Here is a 21,808-nt window from a genome sequence, read left to right as displayed (position 1 = left end):
AGTGTGTAACTGGGGGGACCTCTGCCCGCACTGTCTGTTTACATAAGCCACATAAGTCACCAAAACATGATAACCTTTTAGATGGTGACCATGGCGGTGAGGGTCTAGCCCCAGAGAAGCCACTTAGCATTGAAGGCCTTTCATGTACAGACGTCCCAGAGGTTGAGCCACCACAGAGGAGGCCATCAGGTCTAAAAGCCTCATTGTCTGAGGGTAACGATGTCGCCCCTGCGAAAAAGTGTCAGACATGTTTGCATTGTCTTCACTCTCTCTGGGGACAAAAAAGCCTTGACCTGAACTGAGTCCAGAGTGAGCCCTATAAAGGTATTTTACAAACACCCTTGGGCTTAAAGAAGGGAGGACCGTAAACTCATAAACTATCCCCTGAAAGGAAAATCTCAGGTATTTCCTGTGCGGGGGATAAATTAGAATACAGAAATAGGCGTCCCTCAGGTCGATTGACGTGAACCGGTCGCCTGCTCGCACGAAACGTAGCAGTGAAGTGTGTGTCAACATATTGAGCCTGTACTTTTTTAAATGACGGTTTAAGGCACGGAGGTTTAAGATGGCCCTCATACCCCTCCCCCCTTTCTTTGAGACAAGAAAATACCTCGAACAGAAACCACTGTGGCTCTGTTTGGGAGGCACAACTTGTATGGCTCCTTTCTTCCTTAGTGTGGAAATTTCTTCCAAGAGAAAATCAGCAGATTCGCCCTGAGCTAGTGAGTTGATTATTTCTTTGAAATGAGGGGGGCGATATTAAATTAGAGCCTGCAGCCTCTTTCTATCGTCCTTAATACCCATTCTGACCTGGTGCAAGCAGCCTATCTCTCTATGTGCTGAGAGAGAGGGCTGACAGCCCAACCAGTCAACTTTGGTGTTTTGGCACTTTTGTGCGGCTGGGATGTGCAACACACCCTGTCCAAGTGCCAGAGTGCGAGATAAGGAGTGTGAGCAGCCTCCCTCCAACAACCGCAGGAATTTTCACCCCCACAGGCTGTGTTATTGCAGATATTGATCTTTTTTTCAACATGTTTATTTTCTGCTTAATTCTTATTTGTTTTGACAGTGCCCTCAGCCTTATGTCTGGATGCGCCTATTGGGACAATGTTATTACAGAATGTATTAAAGTGCTTGCATGACATTGACCGTTTGGTTTTAAACATTGTATAACAACAATGTTCCCCACCCGGCTCCCTCGTTTAGGATCCCCAAGACGCCGATGAAAGTGACCAGCTCTCGTCATCATCTCCCCTGGATCTCGGCATGCAGGATATGTGCAGACGAGCGGCCGGCAGGCTGAATATCCCCAGGCCTGTCGCTCAAGCCGAAGCTGTTAAGTCCCACTTTGATGGCAAGAGACTGCAGAAGGCAGTCTGGACGTCGCAGGCTGTGTCTTCCCCGGGAGGCATAGTTTCAGCGCCTCATCGTCTCTCTTTTTCTCCTCACATTTGTTCTGCATGGAGGTGACCGCGGCACTGAAGAGACCCTGTGGGACAATAGGAGTGTCGAGGAGCTCCTCTTTTTCCTTTGTCGACAAGTTGGTGAGCATGAGCCAGCGAGCTCTCTCCTGGAGGACCATCAGACCCATGGCTCTCCGAGTAGCCTGGACAGCAACCTTGTGGAGGTGGAGGATGTGGTCTGTTATGACACAGATTTCTTCCCACGTGGAGGGATCTGGTTTCAGTGTCATGTCCTCTTCTAGTTCAGCCTGGTAGGCCATTCTGTCAGCCTGGTAGGCTGACAGAATGGCATTCATGGCTCTCACTGACAGCGCCGTTATCTTGTAAGACACTTGTCAGTGAGGCTGGACTAAAAGCGGTCCGTCTTGAAAGGAAGACAGGGCCGAAGAAGACATGGAGGTTTTCGGGTGGAGATGACTCGTCACCAGCGGCTCAATAGGTGGCATATTGCGGAGTTCGCGCAGCTCCATCCCTTCAGAGTTCAGCACTGAACTTCCCACAATGGGGTGTTTCTCGGCCGGTCTTTCCACATGACAGCTATCTAATCGAGCAGCTCCCGGAAAAACAGCAGCAGTTGCTTTCCCATCTTTTTCGCCTTCTGCAGTCTCTTGCCATCAAAGTGGGACTTAACAGCTTCGGCCTGAGCGACAGGCCAGGGGATATTCAGCCTGCCGGCCGCTCGTCTGCAAATATCCTGCATTCCGAGATCCAGGGGCGATGATGACGAGGGCTGGTCACCTTCATCGGCGCCGAGGGGCTTCGCAGCCCCAGTGCTCATCGAGAAAAAGGATTCCTCCTCCGACAGGAGGAGCTCCGAAGTCTGCCGACTGACCATGCCACAGGGGCATAGCTTATGGCTTCTTGCGGCTTTACTGTCGTTAGCCGTCTCCATGGTTACCCACTGAGCTACAGATGCTAGCGAGACCGACTACAAGCTTGTGCAGCTCTGTGGGGAGGTAAATATTGCTATTTCCTGCAAGTGTTTAGAGTGAAAAGTTACCGGTATTGCTACCTATAACAGAACACAAGAAGGGTATTTCTACCTTTATTGATAAATAGAGTATTGCTACTCGGGGTGAAAGTATTGCTACTTTGAAGCTAAAGTGTTGCCACTTCAGCCACAAACTATTTAGTATTGCTACTGCTTCAGAACTGGTGGCAGTGTACAACCAGCCAAGCACCCAGCAACCGAGTTGTGGACTTAAGTCTGCGGACAGTTCAGCCTAGTTTAGGTAATACAGGTGTCGTAAAGGCTTCTGTGAGAAGAGAGAAGAGGTTTTTGAATGATGGCTGACGCTATGCCTGCCTATTATATAGGAGGAGGGTCCCCTTCCCTCCAGACATAGACGTCATCAATGCAAGACACACACATTTTTTAAAAATTATTATTGATGGTTTCAGTGCTCAAAAACATAATCAGAAAAGGAGAATAAACACAAGTCACACGAAAGGAAAACGTGTGTGCCTGAAGCTTGCGCTGTTTGACGGGGTGTGGTTAGAAGCTATATCTAGAACATACCGCTTTGGAACAGATTTTGTTTAACTTTACATCATAACGGACTAGACTCATGAAGCCTCGGGAAGGGGGGGGCCTTTCGGTGCCTGATGTCTCTATCAAACAGCTTCACAGTAAGGCTACATTGCTGAATGGATCAGAAATGACAGTGACTCTGCATGGCTTGACTTAGAATCTTTTCAGGTTAGTCGGCCCCTGAGAGGTCTCTTGTTTGCTTGTGATTTAAAAAAGGTTAAGACTCTTATTGGTGACAATATAATTGTACAAACAACTGTTAAAGCCTGGCAGGATATAAGAAACTTGGAGGGACAACTGTCCTCTTTCTCGCCTGTCTGGGGTAACATAGACTTCTCTCCTTGTCCCACTGACAGAGGCTTTGAAATGTGGGACAGTAAAGGGATCGTTACCATAGGACATTTGTATGAAAAGAAAACACTACTTTCATTCGAACATTTATGTGGGAGATATAATATACCCCGAACAGAATTTTTTTAGGTACCTTCAGATACGAAGCTTTTTAAATAGCAGGAAGGACGGAGGTATTTCTCATCAACCCTCTCCACTGGAGATATTAGCCTCCACAGGGAGGACAAAGGGCATACTGGGGCTCGGATATAAAGTCCTCTCCAAATATGAAAAAGGCAAACCAGCTTTTATGGCCTCTAAATGGAATGTGGACCTGAACATGGATGTTGATGATGCAACATGGTTACATATCTGGAAATTAGCAAACAATATTTCAGTTTGTAACAGGCTGAAAGAAAACCAATTTAGGCTTCTACACCGCCTACAGATTACTCCCCAACTTAGACATAGAATGGATCATAATAAATCTGAACTGTGCACAAAGTGTAATGTTGAGATCGGGACCTTTATTCATTGTGTGTGGACCTGTGCATTTATCGATGACTACTGGAAGAACATAGTGGATAGACTTAACCTAATTCTTAACATTAGACTGAATAAGGATCCTTTGTGTCTATTGTTTGGACTGTCAGATACGCAACTTAAAAATACACATTCCAAAAGACTTTTATGTGTCCTCACTTTCTGTCAACGAAGAAACATTTTACTGAAATGGATAGATTGCAATCCTCCAACAATAGCTGGGTGGCACAAGGTTATTTTTGATATTTTACCCATGGAATATCTGACATACAGATTTAAGTGTATGGTAGAGGTTTTCTATGATATTTGGTCCCCTTTCCTCAAATATGTTGGTTCCAGACTGACAAACATTGTGATGAAGGGTCTCATTGATCAAGGAAGTTTGTGACTGATTCTTTAAGGGGTACACTATCATAATATATGTTGGTGTGTTGTAATGCTATGATGTACAGGATTGTAAAACTTTGGTGCTGTCTCTGATTTATGTATCTATTTCTAACTTTCTATCTCTGGAGTGTAACATGGCCCCTGTGTTTTGTTTTGGTTTTTTTGTTGTTCTACTATAATTATGTTAAAAAGAAAATCAATAAAGGTATTGTTAAAAAAAAACCCACTTCCATAAACGACTTTTTCCCTTATCATTTTCAATTAAAACTAGTTTCGCAAGCCCCCCAGCAGCAACAGAATTGTCCCTGGTCATCTCAGCTTCTTGGACAGTCTCAAGTGTGACCTGGGCCTTTTCATGTAACTCTTTGGATGCCTCAAAAGTGTCTTCCTCTCTTGTTTTGTCCTCAGATGTCTCCTGCAGGGGGGAAGGCATTGCTTTCAGCTATATATGTATTACGGCCTAATTGTCCACAGAGTTCGTTCACCATATTCTGCAGGACTTTTACGTTGTCTAGGTCATACTTTGTCTATTTTTCTGGTTTTTCCTTTAAGATTTTGTTTTCCGAGGTAAGTGTTTGGTTTCTTTGTATACATTCACTTTTAGAGTCACTTAGAGTTGCAACAACAAGAAGTAACTCCTCTTTGGTCATGTCAGAGTAATTTGGAGTCTCTGGTCTACCTTGCAGTCCCTCCAGGAAGTCGCGATGTTGCGATCGCAACAATTCACACAAATTCAACCAATCCCCACGATTTCTGGGCAACCTTGCAATTTTGTCCATTTACCGCAACTTTTCACCAAATTGGAACAATCAAAATAGTGTTCCCCGCAACTTTTACCAATCAGAATAGTCCCCCACGAAAACTGCGAGCTATACGTCACCAAAAGTTTAGTGACCACGGACCAATTCACTTTCCTGTTAATATGCGCTCAGGAGAGTGTGCATGAAGCGTTTGTGCGCTGACAAGAAAAGCGCTTCAGGTCCGTTCTGTCTCCCTGACAACAGTTTTGTCACTGTGTAGCTGACACTGATCCGTTACTTTTTATTGCATGTTTAATATTTTTGATCATTTTTTAACCTCAGTCATTGTTTGTCCCTTATAGCAGCTATGTATTGTTTGATTTCTGAAAAAGGGTTTAATTCATGTTTTATTACCTCTACAGTGTATCTCTATCAGCCCTGATTGCTGATGTACAGTAAGACATCCTGTTGCTAAAGATAACAGCGCCTAAAATGAAAAATCCCAAGCACATGTGTCTGTCAGGCTGTGTGTAATACTTACACAAGACCGGACGTGCAGGCGTACGTCCGGCATATATGTGCTGACCCAAATCAAACATACACACACAAACGTTTACTTTCTCAGTAACCACAGTTACTAAGAGACTGATAGCAAACAGGCAGTGTTTCCATGGCATCAGCACTATTGGCTGAGTCACGGCAGCATGTGCTCTAATACCTTAGCACATATACAGTATTTGTCTTTTCTGTGCTACGATTTACATCTTTGTTATAAAGATGATAACGATGACTCCTAAAATGCAAATTAGTCACTTCTGTCTGGATTGGGCTGATGGTGATAAGGTTTTAAGCTTACTTAGATGTAAAGTAGTGTACTTTAAATCCACTGTTATGCAACAAGTCTCATCTCCCAGTTAGCATGTTATGCCTCCCCCTAGTCCTTTTAACATGTGGATTCTGCAACAGCCCTGATAAAGCCATAATGAAGCTCCTCATACCATCTGTATACTTTAATGTTAAAAAGCATGACATATATGTGTTTCAATGTGGGTTTACAGTTTTAAGGTGTTGTAAAAAAGAGGCATGCGAAAGAGGCCCAATATTATAAATTTACAGCAGTAGACACACACAGCACAGATAAAGAAATGTATGGATTACTGTCGCTCTACATATTAGAGACCCGAGGCCCCTCTGTTTATTGTAGTGTTTTTCTCTCCTCAGAATACCTTAATTATTCATACCATAGAAGGTGCATTAAGAAGAGGCTTTTTTCATTTCACTTGACATTTGGTGACGTGTGTGCGTATTTATTATGTACATTGTCTCTGTATTTATAGAATACATGCATAAAATTACGTTAACTTCTGGTACATCGGTGTGTGCGTCTGTGTCAGTGGCATGCAATTTTTTAGATCATTGTGCAACACTGTGTTTGCTTGCATTCCTACTGTCCATGGACTTTTTGTATGTCTGTGGGTGCAACTCTTTGTGCTGAAGGGGTGTGAGTCTGAACAGGCGGGTATGGTACTATAAATAGAAAGCTCTCCAGCTCTCTGCCTCTTTGGAGAGAGAGAGAGAGAGAGAGAGAGAGAGAGAGAGAGAGAGAGAGAGAGAGAGAGAGAGAGGCACACAAAAAGAAAAATGGAGAGTGAGAAGCTGCTTCTGCTGCTTGCTTGGAACATACAGAACAAACAGTAGGAAAAACATTTGCTGAACGTAATGCTTATAACAGGATAGTTTGACAGCTATCTTTCACACTACATGCAAATATTTTGGTGAGATTTGTTTAACTATGATTTAACCACAAACACACAACTAAACAGCTTTCAATGTTGATGATGACAACATCTTACTGTATATATGACAACATCAATATATGTATTAGAAGCCCAGGAGACCTTGTCCCAGCAGCAAAAGCCATATTTCTAGTAGATGATCTGGCACTACCACCTGACTTCCCTATGTACTACAACCACTCTAACACGGTGTCGTTCCTACAACCACGACCGCCCTCATTCATGAAGCTGGCAGTTGACTGAGGCTCCAATGAACAAATCATCAAGTATTCCTAGATAGACAATCAAGATTAGGAGCATATACTGTAAATCTGCAGCTACCCCCTCTCTTAGGACATATTACTCCAGTCATCTCAGCTGAACATGCAAATTGATATTAAAGAGACAAGTGAAAATTAAAGAGAAAAAGACCTGTAATGAGTATGTTGCCGCTTCAACTTAATGTTGGTTAGTCATTTCTTTTGAACAGTCTTTTATTTTGTTTTGATTTGTTGTTCATGCTTAGAGACATGTCACTCCCTGTCAGCCATTTTGATGAAGCCAGCTGGATGTGACCACATGAAATTTAGACACCACAGAGATGTTGTTTTACTTTTAATATAATATTTCAAGTTACTTGAGGTCATCTTTAGTTCATTTATGTTACTATTTTTTTAAATTTTCTGTTTTACTTTGTACTTACCAGTGTCTCTCTTTCAGATCCTGCTGCCCATGAATGATCGTACCTGAACAACTTTGAACAATTCCTTTAACAAAAGCTTACAAGCAGAAAGATAAATACTTTTCTGTAATGATAAACAGGGGCTTATCCCACCCAAATGCTGATATAGCTCACCACTATACATTGCATGGCCCTTTTAGCCAGCTGATGCATTTGTCAGCTAGATTAATAAATCATCTAGTCTGTCTATCCATCAACTCTTTAAGTACCTATGTTACAATGTAAAATGACTTAAATCGTCTCCTCATTCTACCTCACTCCCTGAGCAGCTGCTGCTATATAGGTGTATGTTTAAAATAAAATATCTAGTAATAAGCCTGAATGATAATTGATGCTTCAACTGTAGAGTTAATACAGTATAGCCGCTATGAATTGCAAATGTAAATATTGTTTACATCGAATTCGTGTTCTAATGATGGCTAAGATCTTGCCCGTTTTCCTCAACTTCACTTGTTTTTTTTTTCTGACACAACAACGTGCAACTGCTGTAAAGTCCACTCCAAAATGGTATAGTGCAGTTAAAATATTATTTTTGTTTACTAAAGGGGTCACTACTTCAAGCAAAAAACAATATCTAATGATAACCTGTGAAACAAAGCCATGCCAATGCACTCATACAGAAAAGACAGGGGAGGAGATGCAGGAGGAACAGACAAACAGGTGAAGACAACTAATAAAAGGGGAAGGGGGAGCTGCTAGACACAGGTGCTGACAGTCGCACAGTTTTTAAGCATTAAAAATAGTTAATGTTGGTTACTAGCACCAAATGTCAAGTACCGTTATCAGTATTGGGTCAATAGTGAATGTACCCTATACAATTAGCAACATAGGCTATTTATCTTGTTTATATTTTATTTAACCAGGAAAAGTCTCATTGAGAATGAAGGAGGAATGTGCGACTTTTTGATCCAGTAGATTTCACCCTGTGCTAGCAGGCTAATTGTAGCACTCTTTATTTTGCTTGTAGCTTCGCATTGCATGTAAATTTACGAAAATAAAATAAAAATAACGAAATAATCATGATCTAAAAAAGCTTATGTGACATTTAAACAAGCAGTGAGTACAGTTTATTATTCTTCAACAGTTCCTCACTTTAACAACATTTATACGAAAGGGAATGAGCCAGCCGGCCATCCCTGTGAAGTTTCGATTCAGTTTTGGTTTCTGGTGTAGTTTTGTGTTCTCTTTTCTCCCCTCCCCCCTCTGTGTTTCTATCTCCTGCAGGTATGTGAGTGGCAAGGGGGTGTGGCTGGCCCCTCCACTCAGCAGACGATGCGTACCTGACTCCAATCAGTCATCACTTTCTCCATAAAAGCCTGGCCTGCACTCCACTACTCTGCCAGATGATTCCGTCTCACTTGGTAGTGTCACTGTTTGCTCCCAGTTGGATTTTTTGTGCCTTAGTTTTTCGCTTTCGTGGACTTACCTTTGTTTTTCTTAGACTTCGCTGGTGTGCCTCCTGCTAGTTTCCCTCGTCGGAGTTTCCCGTCCTCTCATGTGGATCGTCGTCTAGCCAGCCTGCTCCCTGCCCTCACTGCTTGCTCCTTTTTGCTTTCCCTTTGGAACATTAAAGTCCGTCTCTGCACTTGGGGTCTGCCTAACTAAAACATAACAATTCCGTCTATATAAACATATAAGCTGCATATTCAGCTTATAAGAATCTTCTTTACGAGAGCATCCAGGTCAGTTGGCAGAATTGTTCTCTACCTCAACCTCCTTAGTCACGACCTCACCTGTCTGAGCTTCATATACTGCCTTGGTTGTTAGGACTTTACCTGCTTTATATAATTCAGTGTGACAGTGATATAATGTTCCTGGGCAAGGCTTGTCCATCCATCTGTCGTGATGGCTTCCTTTTTCACATTTTTAGATCTGACAGCAAGTTCTCTCTTTCCACCTGGTACCAGGCAAGGATAAGGTGATTTGTTCGAGCCTCTCTTGAAGGGAGTTTATATCTGGGATTTAATACCCTTGTCATCTCCCTACGAAATGTTTGGAAATGAAACACCACAGTGATTAGGGCAGAATCAACAACATGTAACATTAACCGTCAGAAAAACACATGCTGAGACTGTGACGTTACTTGTAAAGCTCTCTGAAGAAATGTCATGCGGGCTAAATGAGCTGTAATGAACAACCTAAAACATATCACATATGTGCAGTACATCTGCTTTGAGCTGTAGCCTTCACTGACTTACATGAACGTCTTGTTATATGGTAGATAAAAAGATGAAACACTTTCACCTCGAAAATCTTCAATGCCCGGTGACATTCATTCATCTTCTCCTCATTCCACCTCACTACCTGAGCAGCATGCATGAAAGGGATAACTTGACTTGAAGCCGAAGTCGAGATGCTGCTACCTGAGAGCTATCTGTGTAATCCTCATTCTCTAAAATGCATTAAAAAGGAACCTTTTTACACTTGGCTCTGCTTTATTTATCAGAAACTGCATGTTGCTTGCAGCGTGACAGTGTGGCAAATGCAGGATATACTTAACGTGAATGTTACTGTTGTCAAAGGAGGTCACAGTGGAGATAGTTTGGCTAGCAGCAGCAAGCCAAAGATAGCCGAACACTCGACACTCCTGAAATTTAATTCCATGCCTAATTGATAAATGCGTAAGCATGTTAGAGGTATTTGCACCTTCACATGAGATGACAGCGCTGCACTGATGGCACATAGCATTGTTGTCGTCTTGTTGCGTAAAATGGAGCCACGCTTTTGACCGCTTCTTTCTTTCCACATGTTTGAAGGAGGTCAGCGTTGCATAGTGTGTGACGTAATGCAATATACTGCAACATGATGTCATGCTGGGAAATGAGGTGTGCAATTCCGATGGAATTGATCAATTGGAACTGGTTCCAAGTCAGAGCCGGTTTTCGATTCCCAACAGTAGTCCTGACCACCTCCACATTGACCCCCTGATGGAAACAGGTTGTAGATGTGGCTTTTTCCTTTTGAAGTCCACCACCATCTCCTTGGTCTTGGAAGTGTTTAGCTGCAGATGGTTAAAACTGCACCACGTTACAAAGTCCTCAATCAGGCTCCTGGACTCCTCCTCCTATCCATCCCTGACACAACCAACTATCACAGTGCCATCCGAGTAATTCTGCATGTGGCAGAGCTCGGAGTTATACTAGAAGTCAGAGGTATACAGGGTGAACAAGACACAGTGTCAAATGTGCAGTCCTTTAGTCTGACTACCTCTCTGTGATCCATCTGATCAAGTTCGTGTCCACCCTCATCTCGGTCAGCTTGTATCTCAAGTAGGAGTGGGTGGATGGTATCAAAGGTGCTTGAGAAATCAAAGAACATGATTCTCATGCTGATGCTGCTTTGTCCAGATGAGAGTAAGCCCTGTGTAGTAGGTAGAGGATGGTATTGTCCACGGCCGCCTTCGACTGGTAAGCAAACTTCATTTGATCCTGTGCGTTTTGGACCTGGGATATGAAGTGATGGAGTAGCAGCCATTCAAATGTCTTCATAATGTGGGATGTTAGAGCAATTGGTCTGAAGTCGCCTGGCTCACTGGGTTTTTTCTTCTTAGGGACCGAGGTGAGGCACGAAGTCTTCCAGAGCACAGGAACCTTCCCACGCCACAAGCTCATGTTGAAGACAGGCTGAAGCGGCTCACCCAGCTCAGCAGAGCAGGCCTTTAGCATCCTGAGGTACAGGATGCTAAAAGATGCCTTCCTGGATGCCTTCCTGAGGTGGAGTCTTTTGGTAATGGTGGGGGGAGGGGGTACAATTTTCTGTGGACATGAAGCTGGTAAAAGGGGTTACACAGCGGAAGGAAAGGGGGAATGACACTGGCTGCAGCAACAGGGCAGTCAAACCTATTAAAAAATAGGTTTAACTGGTTTGCTCTCGCATGGTCCCCATCTTCTGTGCTGTTGTTCTGCAACTTCTGTACTCCTCCTTTGCCTCTCAAAGTTGGACCTTGAGTTCCCCCTGCACACGCTCCAACTCTGCCTGGTCTCCCTCCTTGAATGCCCTATTCTTCATCTGTTAAGGATTTCCTTAACATTACAGGTAATCCAGGGCTCATTGTTTGGGAAGCAGCACATGGTTTTTTGTGAGAACCACAACTTCCATTCATGTAGTCAGTTGTGCACTGTGTGCAATAATATGTCCTCACTGTGCGGCTCTTGCAGGGCACTCCAGTCAGTGGATTCAAAACCACTTTCTGTTTCTGTCTCTGGATCTTTGGCTTGTACCTTAAGAAGGACAAGGTTGTGATTAGACTTCCCCAGAGGTAGTAGGGGGGTGGCAGTGTAAGCGTCCTTTCATTTGCATACAGGAGGTCTATTGTTCTGTTCTTCCTGGCGGGACAGCTTACAATCGGTGTGTAAGTGCAAGTGTAAGGAGTTGTAAGTGTGTGCCTTTCTTCTGCATGTGTTTCTGTGTGTAAACTATATACAGAACGTGCAGGTTGGAGTGTTTAGAAACAAATAAAAGCTTTTAATCTCTCAGTCCTCTATCTGTGTAAAACACAGATAATGGTATCAGCAAATACACATATTAAACTGTGGAGTATGAGCGCTGTTGTGCATCCTGTGTGTGTGGATTAAGTTCAGAAGGCGAGCCCTGTGACCCAGGACAGCAGCCCTGGGTCTCTCCTCTCACCACAACTCAACTGCTCTCTTTTGGCCGTTATGCCTCCTAATGCTACCCTGTTCCTGCTCTCTACCACAGCTAAGAACTTCATAATAATAAGCCAGTGGACTATCGTGTAGGAGCACACATTTTTTTCCTCTTCATTCACGGGAGTGACACTAAGATTCAAATTTATCAATGTTAAAAAAAGAATTTAGATGGGGATTCAGCGGGACTCCCCCATGTAACACATTCAAATTCGTAAGTAAAGAGAGCAAACATACTAAAATGTCTCCAGGAGACACTGTGGTTTGTCAGTTTATGAATTTCTTTCAAAATAGTATCAAGTCATTTTCCTATGATTAGATCACCGGTGTCTTTAACCTACAATATGCTCTTTAATGATCTGATTGGACGAGTAATTAATGAAATTAACAAATACTAGTATAGCAGTTTCTTATGGTTACTTTTTAATTTAGCTTGTCTGGACCACAGAACAATCAGAAGCAGAGGCTGTTACATAAGACACCGACAGAGTGGCTCTGTGCTCAGCGTTGCTCCAGCTGCCCTATCCTGTCTCTTTAAATGAGGCAGATCTGCTCTGCGTGTTCCTGCGTGTGCGTGGAGAAGAAATTACGAGATAGAGAGGGCCCCTCTGTGGTGGAGGAGGACTAGGTGATATAAAAAAGGGATACAGGAGAGATATTTTTGGTGTAGATTCAAGCTGTTTTTGGGAGGTTGTTGATCAGCTCTTCAATTCGTTTGGTAATTTTGGACCCGTGCGCTTCTGTTGTATCCATGGGCTCGGTAGGCGCATCTCTCGCCTCCCAGTAGGACATAACGGGCAGGGCTACCTCGAAATAATTATTTATTTCGCTCTCTGCCGCAACGTTTAGAGAAACGTGATCAAGAGGCAGCGATAACAGTGTCCTTATCATGGATTAATGCTCGAGTACATTTTCATCTGAACGGTAAGTGGTACTGCGAAAAAAAAAAGAGGAGGATGTGTCAGTGGTTGCGGGATTTGTGTTGCATGTCTGTGCTTTTGATATGTCATGGAATGGTGGGCTATGGCAGTAGCACCCACACTGCGGTTCCTCCGCTCAGACGAGGCGGAAGGGTTTGGGTGATGTGGGTGAATGGCGCTGGGTGTTCAAGCTCTTTGTGTGCACAACGGGGCCTTTACTAGACAAAGCTGATCAGCCGCATCGAGATGCGTATTATTAACAAACATAATGACGTCAGCGTCTGTCAGTGACGTAACCATTTGAATTCTCGATTATGCAGCAACATAATTTTCTTCTCTCTGCTTATATACGAGCAGGTGCATCACTTGTGATTCTGTGTTTGTCATTGTACCATCCCTTGTGCTCTGTCAGCTCGTTTTGAGTCTACGTGGTCTCCATGCCATGGTCTAAACCTTCTAATGATAACGATAATGAGCGAGGAGCGAAATGTTTTTTCATGGAACTTTGTGATCCCATAAAACAGTGGGTGATTGTGAGGACTGTGGAGTTGACATATTCCTACGTTCTAAGTTCAAAAGGCTGCACTGCTATGATTTGCCCTGCAAATTTCTTCTTCACAAATATAGTTTGTACTTCAAGTATAGTTTAAGCACGTAATGCTTGATTGCATCTGATCAGTCTGTCAAGACTTACTTTAGCAACCTGAGTAATCTAATTTCAATCAAGATATGTTATGTATTGATTTTAAAGTTTAAAATGAGTTCAAGCGTATGACCAAAAGACTGCTTACTTACTGAAAATGTATTCAATTGACTATCCATCTGCTTCTTTGTAATTACTATTTCAACAATTGTTAGTATACTGGAGTTCAGCCACCACTAACATTTATTTCACAAATTATTGTAAAAAAATAAAATAAAATCAAAAGCAGCAGATGCCTGTGTGGGCTATACTTAAAAAGGGGACATCAAATGAGAGCTTCTGGTGGTTTAAACACACTCTGTAAAACCTAAAGTTCAGTGTGACCACCATCTCAAATGATAAAAAGTAAGCTTTGAAACACAGACAGCGTTTTAAAGGTATTACTTTTTTTTTTTAAATTTTGTTTACTAAGATATATTTTTACTCACAACTCTGCTTGATTTACCTTTTAACCCATAATGTGATTTTACTCTTGCTAAAGCATGCAATCTATTGAATAAGTTCACAAAATTTAAGCCCTGTACCTGAACTGATATATTTTCTGAACACTCTGCTGACGACTGTTAAGTAACAATCCAAGAAAAAGCATTTTGCTACCATCTTAGTTTCTTACAACCTGAAATGCTTTAATACAATGAAGCCACCTCCTAAATATATGCAGCAGACTGAGCTACACAACACTGCAAACCTATTTTTTTTGTTCTTCACATCAAAGCTATTTTCTTTTACATTGAATCAATCAAAGTCATTACTTGTTGTGTATTTTTATCTGGACCGCTCTTTAAAGGCTTTATTCCAAGTAAATACAATAGAATAGAATAGTCCTTTATTGCCTTTGACTAACTATAATTTGAATGCATTGCTTTATGATTGTGTAAGTTTAATAATAAATAAATGGCATAAATTACATACATTTGATTTAACATACTGTGTATACGTAACCATACATTTGGTATGCTATACTATATGTCATCTCTTTGCTGACATGTGAAGGTTGTTTTTGAACAAAAGTGTCATCCTGCTTTCTTTTCATTGGTCATCTGCTGAGGTAAAAATCCTACCTTAGTCAATATTTATGCTTGTTTGCATTTTTTAAGGTCACAAAGATGCTTCAATATTAATGTTTCATAATCAGTTACAAACTCCTCACAGCTTGTGCAGATTATAGTGCTGTTGGGGCCCTAGACACAAATTTAGTCTTTTATTAACAAAAAATGTGAAATGTACAACATTACATTTCATATTTTTGTCAACATCAGTCAAATGTTATGTATAGAACAAATAAATATTGTATAAGTTTGAAATAAGAAAAAATATCATATAAACAGAGCTCAAAATATTGTTTTTGTCTAATTAATTTTTTTAGGGAAGTAAACCCACTGTATGAAACCAATGCTCTTCACTGCCCTTAGTGTGCTGATTCTATAAATGTTAAAGAACTAATGCCATAATGTAATGAAAACAGAAGTTAGTTGATTCAAGTGTCATGAGGGATAAGCAGTTAGATATTTATATAGTTATATAGATACATAATTTATTGATCAAGAGTAAAAACAAAAGTGATTTAAGAGAAAAAAATAATCATAAAATCATAAAATGTCATAAAAATGTTTCTATTCTTTTCACAGCTCAATCAGTAGTGTTGGTTCAGCTGTTGAAAAAAAATGGCAACATAACTTTCCCCTTTGCGTGACTAATTTGATGGTATTTTAGTCCATCAATTTCCATTTTTTTTTATAAACCTCAGAGAGACTATGCAAGTCTGTCTTGAGTCAGCACTGATTAATTGAGGCTGGATTGCGTTCATTGTACGAGTTATATTTAATTGGGAGATAGCATTATTTTCAGTCTGACTTTATCAAGTGAGCTTAGCTTTCTTTAATATTCCTCTCTTGGTCCTATACTACGAAGCAGTATCTGGGACTAGCGAAGTAACTTCATGGTTAAGGGGTCGTTCGTTCACTTCTTACATGGGTATATTGCCATGATAACTTGCGCTGCACACCTGTTGTGTGCCTGTTGGAGATAATGTCTCCATGCCGCTCTTTTTGTGATGGTCAGAGCTGCAGCTGAAACATAACTGCTCAAACTGTTATGCTTGCCAGAAAGAGTTAGGCAACACATTGAGTTCAGAGAAGAAGCAGGTGTTAGAGACTGGTATAGTAATGACGTATTTTTGTAGGCCAACCAGAAAAAATGGCGCCGGTAGTTCCTACGAAAAAATGGGATTCTTGCATTGGATTTTGGGTGTGATGTGATGATTGTGATTGATTAATTAAAGCTAACTCCACCCTTTTATGTGAACGCACTCTTGGCAACTGTGGGTTGACCTATCAGGTTGATAAGTTTCATTGGACTGTTAAACACAATCTCTTATGTTAGGGTTAGTGAAACCAGATAACCCAAAGATACCCTGGGTATGTGAAACTTGCTGCTCGTGAGTATAGGCCCCTAGATAGAGAGGAGAAACCAAAACAAGGAAACACAAACTCCGAAACACACAAAAACACTTAACTAAACAAGACCAAATCATGACAACTGTACAGAATAATCTGAAAAAGGCTACTATTAACAAAAGCGCCACCTCTGCACAGTTACTTTAAAGTATGGTCAGTCAAAATAACTTAGGCTAAGTTAGTTTTAACAGGAGGACAGTCAACTTCCTTGAACAATTCAATGATGATGTAGTTAGTTGTAGGTAGTTCACTACAAAAATGTGTGTAGCCTGGTATCATGTGCTGATCATAAGCCATTTGATTTCAGGCACACAGTCATACCTGAAGATGTTGGTTTTTAAATATGTGAAATATTTGATTTATTCACATTCTCATGTTTGAAAAACAAGACAATGTTTTTTGGAAATGTCTTTTGTTTGTCAGTTCTTTCATATCATGCATGTCTGAAATTAACATTTTCTTTTCTTTAACATTTAATTTCTTACATGTTGGTGAATTCATACTACATGTGTAATACCACATTTGCCAGCAGTTCACAAAAACACATCTACAGCCCAGCAGTGCTGCATGGCACAGATTCACATGCTGCCAGGGTATCAGCAGGAGCAATCGTAATAATAATTATCATCTTTTATTTTACTATCTATAGTTCGTCTCCAGTTTTTTTCCTCGCCTTCTTCAGTTGAAAACTTTATTCGCTACAGCAGGGAAGTGTGTGCAGCCCCCGGGGCCTCCCCTCAGATAAACACACAACCTCATCATAACACTGAGTTTAGCTGATGTCGGCTCGGTTGCAGCTAGTGCCGCTGCTGGGGGGCTTGAGAAACTAGTTTTGGTTGAAAATGATGGAAGTGGAAAAAGTCGTAAATGGATGTATTTTAAATATCAAGCAAACGCTGAAGGAAAAGCAACAGTTTTCTACAGCTCCGTATGCAAGCTATGCTTCAAAGTGGTGGCTAAAAAGTCCAGTAGCAAATCATAGTTGGCAAAGCATCTGTATAAACATTATACAGTCATCATGATTGTTAACCCAGCCGGCGGCACACGTTAACGTTATGCGTTTAACTAGCCAATAACCACGTTAGCCGTCTCATGTTAAGCTAGCGGCTATGGCTAATACTGAAACGACCCATGTTAATGTGGGAGCAAACGTTAACAGCTCCTTCTATAAAACTTAATGGAAGTATATTTCTAGCTCCTGTTTTGGTTATTAGCAGGCTAACGGCTAACGACGCGCAATCAAACTAATATTTCTACGGTATGCAACTTTAACACAACAAATCTTGCACTGAAAGTTCACTTCATGATTTTGTCATCACTTTTCTTAACTGACATATCGCAGGCGTAGCAGACACTTCTGTATTTGTTGTGCTTTTACTTTCTGTCAAATTGAGAGTTGCCATAGCTGCCTATTGTTTTTGTTGACATCTGGCTCGAGTGTACTAAAGTTGACCGGAAAAGTCATGTTTGTATTCTGTTCATTATTTTCTTTGTTAGTATATTCAGTGAGGCTAAAATAAAAAGCTGGGTCAGAAGAATAACACTGTATGAGCCAAAAGCAGCGCTTGCACAGGTGCGCGAGTAATGAATTGCAACTCGAAAATTGGAGTCAGCGGCGAGTACTCGAGCACTCTTACCCATCCTTAGAAGTAACTTGTTAAATTTCTGCTAGTTTGTTCTGGGCATCCAGGGGCCCATAGCTAAACTTTCAGTCAGGTCTCTTTTTCATGACTAAGCTCATTTGCATAATGTTTAATTAAATCATCTTTAAAAAACCTGGAGTTTGGGGTCGCCGGTGGCGCAGCGGCAGTGCGCGCGATCCCACGTATTGAGGCTCAGTCCTCGCGCGCGGGCGGCCCGGGTTCGCGTCCGGCCTGTGGCCCATTTTCCCGCATGTCTCTCCCCACTCTCTCCCCCTTTCCGACTCTATCCACTGTCCTCCCTCTATAATAAAGGCATAAAAACGCCAAAAATAAATCTTTAATAAAAAAAAAAAAACCTGGAGTTTATATTCATCTTCACCACTCATCTATTTTTTCATTGAGCCATGTGAGAAGAAGCTTGTCAATAATGGCATTGCATATCAAAACTATTCAAATCAACATGGTAATGCTACCAAATTACATCAGATGCATGCAGGAAGGACATAATAAGAGGGCTTTTAGACCAGTGTGCAGGAATTCGTCAATGCTTAAAAGGCTTGTCAACTTGGTTTGTGATGCCCAGGTGTGTGTGTGTGTGTGTGTAAATATATATATATACTGTGTATATATATATATATATATATATATATATATATATATATATATACATATACACACACACACACGTATACACACGCTCAAAAAATTATTCAAAATGGATGAACTCAAAATAATTGAGGACAGGATTTCCATCCAACAAATATATGTAGCCCAAACTCAAAATTAGTACATCCACGCAAAACTCAATTTTAACAAATAAAGCCAAAATGAAAATTCTGAAATACCTAAGCTGAATTGATTTGAATTTGTCCAACTCATATTTAACAAATACACAAAATGAAATTATAATGGGTATAAGCAAAATTAATTTATATTTCCCCAACTCAAACCAATGTAATTGATACGAAATTAAGCACAACCCTTATATCGATCCTATAAAAACACACCAGACAAAACCGAGTTGGTATTTTTAAGGAAGAATCCTCAGGCATACAATACACAAAGATATCAATTTTGTTTACAAACAAAGCACAAGGAACTCAGTTTTACATAAAACCAAACAAAGATGTCAAATGTACTTGATACAAATGCCAAGAACTCAGTGTTACTTTAAAAACCTCAATCCCAGCCACATAGTCCGAGAAACAGAGGAAACTGCAAAAACACATTAGCTTCCTCCATAAATGTAGTGTAGCCATTCGACTAAATCTACTACGATTAAAGAAAAAATATGGCAAATACAAAACTCCCATGGATCACATTTGGCTACAAACAAAAAATAAATAAAATAAATAGAAAATTAACATTCACAGACCAGGAATCTGATTTTAATTGGTTGCTAGTAGCAAATATCCTTTGAATGTAACGAAGTAATATAAAACATGAAAACAGTACGAGCCATTTGATCCTGAGTTGAGTGATGATATTTGACAGGAAGGAGAGAAATGGATGCTACTCTCCACTGCTGTTTATCATATGTTGATTGTGTTATTCTAACAGTTCAGTAAACAACAGTCCCTTGCTGGCTTTTATGCAACTTCGTCAATTCTGAGTTCAATTCTGAAGTTCAAAACGTCAATGAAATCAGCCTCGTAGGTCATAGATTGTCTATGAATGCATTCAATAAACTTGATTTTCAGCAGCTTTATCTTTGTGTTCAGCTTGTGCCCATCCAGGTTCATTAGGATCTTCTAGAAAAACTCAAATGTTTTGTTCACATTGTCTGGAAAGCTTAGATCAAGGGCATAAATGAGCCCAAACATCATCATGACCCCCATGATGACACCATCCACGTTGCTCAGGACTTTGATGCCTTCAATAACAACTCCCTTATCCACTGGCTGCTTATCGCCATCTCCATGGATTATGTATATTCCCATGACTGTGAGAGCATTGTCCCTTTCTGCATCCTCAGTGGCGGAGGCCTAAACAACACAAACACAGAACACTTGTGTTAGGTAAAAGGCTGAACACCACAAGCAGAAAATGAATTAAAATGGGGGGGGGGGGGGAGAGAGAGAGAGAGAGAGAGAAAAACAGCGCACCCTGAGAGCTTAATCACAGCCTGGAACTCAAGCACAACTCAGAACATAGTTTACTTCACTACCAGAAGCCAGTGGCCAATTTTATATTAGACGGCGTTCACACTAGTCTTTCTGATAATGAGTTCTAAAATATTAAAATATTATCACAGTTTCACAATAATAACTCATTTATTAAACACACTCTCTAAATCTAACTGCCCAGACCTATAACTAAGCCTCACTTGTAACCGTTTTGTCCTCGGTTGATCGAAGAAGCAAAAAGGTCCTTTGCTGGGACGGTCTTCAGCCATCTTCGTGCAGTTGAATGGTGATGGCGGCACCATTCAACTGCGCCGTGGTGTCCTCCATCGAGAGAGGTGATCTCTGTGGATGTCCTTTCTTTACAGGATGGAACGAGATGTAATCTTTACGATCTCTCACAATACCATTTAAATTAGGCAGAAATAAGACGCTCTTCGTGAAAATGCGTTCAAGTGGATAATTCAGGATGTCGGTATGCTACAAGGCCTTGGGTTAGCTGCGTGCTAAAACTTTTAAACAAAAAGAAGCGTGCTGTAAAACAGGATGCAGAGGGGTATCTCCGCACATCTCCAGACGACGTGTGACAGAAAGTGAACAATGAGAGAAAACCGGTTTTATCCATCCCAAACTTCACACCTATGTGTTAGGTGTGGCAAAGCATTCTGGGAGTACCTGCAAGGCATGCTGGGATTAAGAGTCTTTTGTCATGGTTCTCCAAAGGGACATGGCCTGAACTTTGGCATCCTGGCTGGACCCAACATTGACTAGAGGTTGTAAAGAAAACTCGATAAACTAACACAGCTTCTGAAGACTAGAGTATTGTATCTTTAACACATTTCTGAGCAGGGCTTTCTAGCTTTTTTTTTATGTTGGCTGCAGCTTTGCTTTTGTTAAATGTACTATATACATTTGTTTCAAATAAGCGTCCTAGAAATGTATATGGAACGGTTTCATTACGCCTCAGATACTGATTTTTGTGTTGAAAATAATATTTCTGTTGTCAGGTCTTTGCATGTGCACATATGACACTGGAATGTAGCTTCTTCTGCTGTTTTGGGAGTTTGCTGTTTACCATGCTTTTTGTATGTATGATTTAGTGGCTTACTACATGAATTAAAACTGCATGGGCAATCTGTATATGGACATGGATAGCGAAAACTGCCCCGTAAATGCCCATGAGTCTGCTAAAATGCTGCAACAACAAATAACTGCAAGCTAGTTCCAAACTGCATTCTTTACACTGCCACATTCATAATCCTGAAGAATAAAGAGAATTAGCATGTATCACATTAAACGGATGACAATGATAAAGATCAGCTTATACCAGCATTAAAAACGTAATCTGTTACTTACGTAGGAGGCTGCCACAAGGTGCTTGGAAAAGTTGATCAAACTGCAAAAGATGATCGCATTAAGTTGTGAGTGCAAATACCAGAATACCCAGAAATACAGACAAGTTGAAATTGAATTAAAGCTCTGACCAATGAAAAGAGACATTTGAACAATTAGAATGGACTAGCAATTATTTTACAAACAAATAAGCTTTATTAAATAAGTCGTGAAATTATTTTAACTTCCGCCATTTTATTATAAGATCAAACACACAGGAACAACATTAACCTTGCTGCATGCATTCACTGACCATCTGTAACCTAGAATCTACATTTACTGACAACTTTACTAAAGGAGAGAGGGTATAAAAGAGGCAGAGACTGATGGAGATGATGGAGTTCAACAAAACAGGCCAAGCACAACATCAACCGGATCTGGTGCCTGAACTACAACCAGATCCGTGTGCATTAA

General features: G+C 41.0%; 2 protein-coding genes across 3 annotated transcripts in view; both read left to right on the top strand.

Moving 5' to 3' along the window:
- Positions 1-21,808, top strand: part of elof1 (elongation factor 1) — a 383,117-nt gene that overhangs the window by 122,275 nt on the left and 239,034 nt on the right. The gene's annotated exons all lie outside the window — the stretch shown is intronic.
- The window catches only part of fbxl16 (F-box and leucine-rich repeat protein 16), a 51,344-nt gene continuing 42,201 nt past the window's right edge, over positions 12,666-21,808 (top strand). For both annotated transcript variants that reach the window (XR_013781103.1, XM_079366872.1), the window contains exon 1: positions 12,666-13,081. The gene's annotated coding sequence lies outside the window, so the exon portion shown is untranslated. The remainder of the gene's footprint in view (positions 13,082-21,808) is intronic.

This window comes from Symphodus melops, assembly GCF_947650265.1.
Source record: "Symphodus melops genome assembly, chromosome: 17".
Classification (NCBI taxonomy): Eukaryota; Metazoa; Chordata; class Actinopteri; order Labriformes; family Labridae; genus Symphodus; species Symphodus melops.
Note: the sequence above shows the minus strand (reverse complement) of the source record. Positions and strands in the feature narration are given on the sequence as shown.